Genomic DNA, 4,930 nt, shown 5'->3' on the forward strand with positions numbered 1-4,930 from the left:
CCCCCATGTACATGGACATCAGTATTTGCACCATCAGGCTGGGGATATTTTGCTCACTTGCCATTCTTGTACATGTCATCAATGGTGCTCTGAGGATTGAAAAGTAAAGATTCTTCAGTCAGTCATTTAATAGCTATAAACTTGGGATAAGCATATGTGAAAATATAATATTTCTGGTGAGAAAGGAACTACAAAATCATACAGTTTCTTCTTCTTCATTTTTTTTTCTTTTTTTGCCCCCTTAGTTGGACAGCACAGTCTTGAACTGTGCACAAGCCATTTCAAGAACAAATGCACGGAATTAGTTCTTATGCCATTAACCAAAGTAACAACAATTTTTTAAAGAAAAAGATGTAAAGAAACCTCTTTCGAGGCTGCACCTGGAATTGCAACAAAATGAAACAGAAAACAGATGGCTTTTTATGATTTGTTCTGGCTGAAATAAAAGAATTAGCTCTTGTGCCATTAGCCAAAGTAACAACATTTTTTGAAAAGAAAAAGATGTAAAAGAAACCTCTTTCAAAGCTACACCTAGAATTACAACAAAATGAAACAAAAACAGATGTGTTTTTATGATTTGTTCTGGCTGAAAAAAATAAATAAATAATAGTTCTCATGCCATTAGCCAAAGTAACAACAGTTTTTAAAGAAAAATATTTAAAAGAAACTTCTCTCAAAGCTACACCTGGAATTACAACAAAATGAAACAAAAACAGATGGCTTTTTATGATTTGTTCCAGTGGAAAAGAATCTCATCGCTTTGGAAAATGTCCAAATATTGCAGGATCACTTCAATTTGGTCTCTTAGTCCATTGTATGCTGGCTGGCTAGCTTGCAGTCATTTGACTATTCAGGAGCTGTGCCCCTGTTGTTGATGGGCTGGTTATGGGTAAAGGAAAACACACTGGCCGTCCTCATCATTCATTGAATCTAAACGAACATCACACCATCAATCAGACAGGATTCATCAGTGCAGTCTTTGGCCCGTGGCCCATCCAGTGTGCCCACCCAACTCTTGAAAAGTTCCAATCACCACTACAGCAGAATGGACAGTGGAGATTTCTTCTGAGACCTAAACCAGACGATTTTCTAGATATTGGCACTCTCCTCTTTCTATACTTTAATCTACAACACTCCTTTATGTCCACAAAAACATACAGGAAATAATGCATGATTTTCAGCAAATTATTTTAAAGCTATCATCAATTGATACTTCAAGTAAAGGAGGTAATGCTACTGCGTTGAGAGATCATAGTTGTTTCTCATAGGGACCTCCCAGAAAGGGTGAAGAAGGGCTAACCTGGTAACATTTGAGCAACTGTTGCCGCATTTTCTTATAGGTTTGGGTGAGAAGGTCTCGCTCCATGTCAAACGGTAATGGGTCAATATGGACAGCTTTCGGGATTTCAAAACATTTTAACTGCCAAGCATGAATAAGTTATGATTCAGCTTTGAGTGGACTACAGGATAGTTAAAAAAACCTTTCAGCTTCCAAATAAGTAAAAACATGACAAACGGTATTGAAAACCCAAGAATAAGCAAATATCACTTCAGACTGTTTAGCTACTAATTACCTTCTTTGCTTTGGCATGCTTTGTAAGTTCCCCAAGAATGTATTCTTTTGCCCTGGGATTCTCACAAAGAGCGGCAAAATCCCCATTTTGCCCATTCTCCTCATCCCAACAGTCAAGTGCTTGCTTGCTGGGATTGACAACAGCTATGAGAAAAGACTCGAAGCCGTTTCTATATATCCATATCTAGGAACAAAAGGAAAATACATTGCAACAGAAACAAAATAGAGAAAATGTGTCCCTCCCATAGATTGTTTTGCAACATTGCTCATTGGGATTCATGTCCATGAATATCTCATTCTACAACAAAAACCAACAAAACTCTTTCATGGTTTTTGTACAAATCACATACTAGAGGATGTCCAGCTCAATATGGAGCGAACTTCTTGCTCGAATCCCATGTCAAGCATTCGATCAGCTTCGTCAAGAACCTGCAAATAGTCCATGGTTATTATATGACAAGCAATGGGAGAAAATAGATCAAAGAAGTGTGCAGGCATGCAACATCAGGAGTCTCTCACCTGAGACTGCAGACTTTCTACAAAAACTTCATTCCATCTCAAAGCTTTCCATCTGGTGAAAGTAGACTTTCCCATTGTTGGAGTAAAAGGGCATGATTTCCTCTCCTATAAGACCATGGAAATTTAAGACTGCCCCTGAAAGTTACGAAGCAATATTAGAGCGATTCTCATAAAGAATATGAAACTGAAGAATAAATAAATGAAGAACTAAATTGGTTGATTATGAGTAGCCAATAGCTAGAAATGTCAGTAAAAAAATTTATATTAGATGAAGAAAAAAAAACTGCAAAATTCTGATACAATCATTAAAAGTACCACCTGTCACTTAGAAAATGATTCAAGAGTACTTGACCACAAGAAATATGAGCAAGTCCCCACATGATTCCAAATCCTGCAAAATGACATGGATCCCTAATTGTAAAACATGAAAATATCATTACAAAACATAGCACTACTGGAATTCCATCATACATCTCTACCTTATCAATAATATAGTTGATGAACAAAAAATAAAGTAACAGGAATGCATGACTAGCCTTCATGGAAAAAAAAAGATAAATTATCTCAACACAGATGCTCCTGTACAAAAGATCAAATAATGACAATCAGAGTTGGTGAGGATGTTGATTGGATAGTATACAAGGTTTACATACCAAATCATATGGTATATAGAAGAGTCGAATTGCCAATGACTCAGAAAGGCCCATTGTTTGGTTCTCCATAAACTGATTGAAGGTTGATTGCCCACATGGTGAGATTTTTGTCCACCAACAACACGGCCACCTGATCAATGGTCTGGATTACTGATCATTTTATTTTCTTTTAGAACCCAAGCAGCGATGGCCCCTTCATAAAGCATCTCACTGTTTACATAAAAAACAAAACCCACATCACATGATGTGCTGCCCTACTATCATTCAATAGGCAATCCTTTACATCCACAGCATGACGCATTGCACATCTGACAACCAGTTAAAAGGGTTTCAATCATGTATCACCTCCTATACAAAAAAATCCACATGATCAACCTTGAAGCCATCCATCCAGGCACTCCCCACGAAATGCAAAATGTTTATTTTTTCGGGTACTATATTCACGAATCCCCAATTTCTCCAAATTCCTTCAATATGAAAGTCCCCAATATCCTCAAATCCCTAAAATCCCCAAATCCCCAATTTCCAAAATCCACAACGACCGAATTCCTAAAATCCACAAACCCTCAAATCCTCCATGGGTGAAAGAGAAATGAAAAAACAGAGAGAGAGAGAGAGAGAGAGAGAGAGAGAGAGAGAGAGAGAGATTACCAAAGTAAGAAGGAGAGGGGAGGAGGTAGGGACGGGCGCTCCTACCAAGGGTTCTGAGAGAGGGATTGGAGTTGCTGGTCAAGCTTCTGCAGATTGCTGTTAGCATGCGATTCTGAAAGCATCTCCTCCAGTCCAGATTACTATTAGCATGAGAGAGAGGGAACAGCCCGCCAGAATGAAAAAATAAAAAATGGCGGGCTCTTTTTCGGTGCGGATTAGGGATTACATCTACCAGGGACATGCGTCCCTACCGAGGGTTCGGTGGGGCCCACCATGATGTATGTGGTTTATCCACGCCGTCCATTAATTTTGACAGTTAATTTTAGGCATGTTCGTAGAAAGGAGGAAGATTTAAGGCCAAGTAAACGACACCACTCCCAATAAATTTTTAATGGTAGACGTTTAATCTCCACTGTTTCCTACGGTGTGGTCCACTTGAGCTTTGACCTGCCTCCTTTTTTCGGGTCATGTCCTTAAAATGAGCTTTCAAGTGTATGGACGGTTTAGATGAAAATATATACATTGAAGTGGGCCCTTAGAGCCCCATATGAGACCCTTGGCCTCTAAAATGAGTTGGGAGCTTTCAGCTACGAGTTAAACTCGTGGCAATGCTACTACGGTTTATATTAGTCCGTAGCTTTTATCTATTTTTTTGTAGTGTATTAAAGGAAGGCAATCATACTTACACTTCGAGAATCTCCGATACATACCCTTCGACGACATAGAGCTTGCCAAAAGCAGCACGACTTAAAGCCGTATACACATCTGCAGCCGAGAAAAGAGGAACAATATTTGAAAGATATAGCCATCACAAGAGTGGCACATGTAACTTGCAGCGTACACAAAAAACTACTTAATGCCTCATTGATGACAAATATTTCACAATCCAAGATGCACACGACAAGACCATCTCACACAATTATGCCAAAAATGAAAACTTTCTAAAGATAATAGATGCTTTCATAGATACTATGGTGATGTAGAGCGGGTCGCAGATTGTTTCATGGCCAAGATGGATCAGAAAAGGCCCGGTCAACGACAGAAGTGATCCGGACCATCAAACCTTAGATCGGGCGTATCTCGTAATCCGGAATGAGTTATCTGACATAAAATATATGATTTTGGGGTAGAATGAGCTACTTTAGCCAACCAACCCGCTACGCCGGGCTGCGCAGCCTGGAATTGCGAAAAACCCCTTGATCAACGGTCGTTTCCCTGTTTTAATTTCGTTTTTATTATAAATAGTAAGTTTTAGTTTGATTATAACTCTTCATCCGTCAGCCTTTAGGAGTTGCACCCAACGTGAAAAGAGCTTAGAATAATTAGGAGAACGGTTTGGTGAAGCCAAATAGGACACTTTCTATTTTTGGCCGAAAACCTTGCGCACTAGTAGACATCATGACCGTCTATAAATAGTAAGTTTACTATTTATAGTAAGTCGCGGATTCTAGGAGTTTGAGTTGTAGTTTGATTCTGATTTCTTTCTCATTGCTTGGTACCTTTATTTAAAGGGTTGTGAACTCATTTTTAATTA

At 38.8% G+C, this 4,930-nt stretch overlaps 1 long non-coding RNA gene across 1 annotated transcript; it reads right to left on the reverse strand.

The window, feature by feature from the left end:
- Nucleotides 1-946: 946 nt before the first annotated feature.
- LOC131230977 (uncharacterized) lies at nucleotides 947-3,510 on the reverse strand. Its single transcript, XR_009164158.1, has 3 exons — nucleotides 3,397-3,510; nucleotides 1,575-2,227; nucleotides 947-1,420 (listed from the first exon to the last, which is right to left on the reverse strand). It is a non-coding gene; the product is annotated as an uncharacterized LOC131230977 (long non-coding RNA).
- Nucleotides 3,511-4,930: the final 1,420 nt, after the last annotated feature.

Source organism: Magnolia sinica, chromosome 17, assembly GCF_029962835.1.
Source record: "Magnolia sinica isolate HGM2019 chromosome 17, MsV1, whole genome shotgun sequence".
NCBI lineage: Eukaryota > Viridiplantae > Streptophyta > Magnoliopsida > Magnoliales > Magnoliaceae > Magnolia > Magnolia sinica.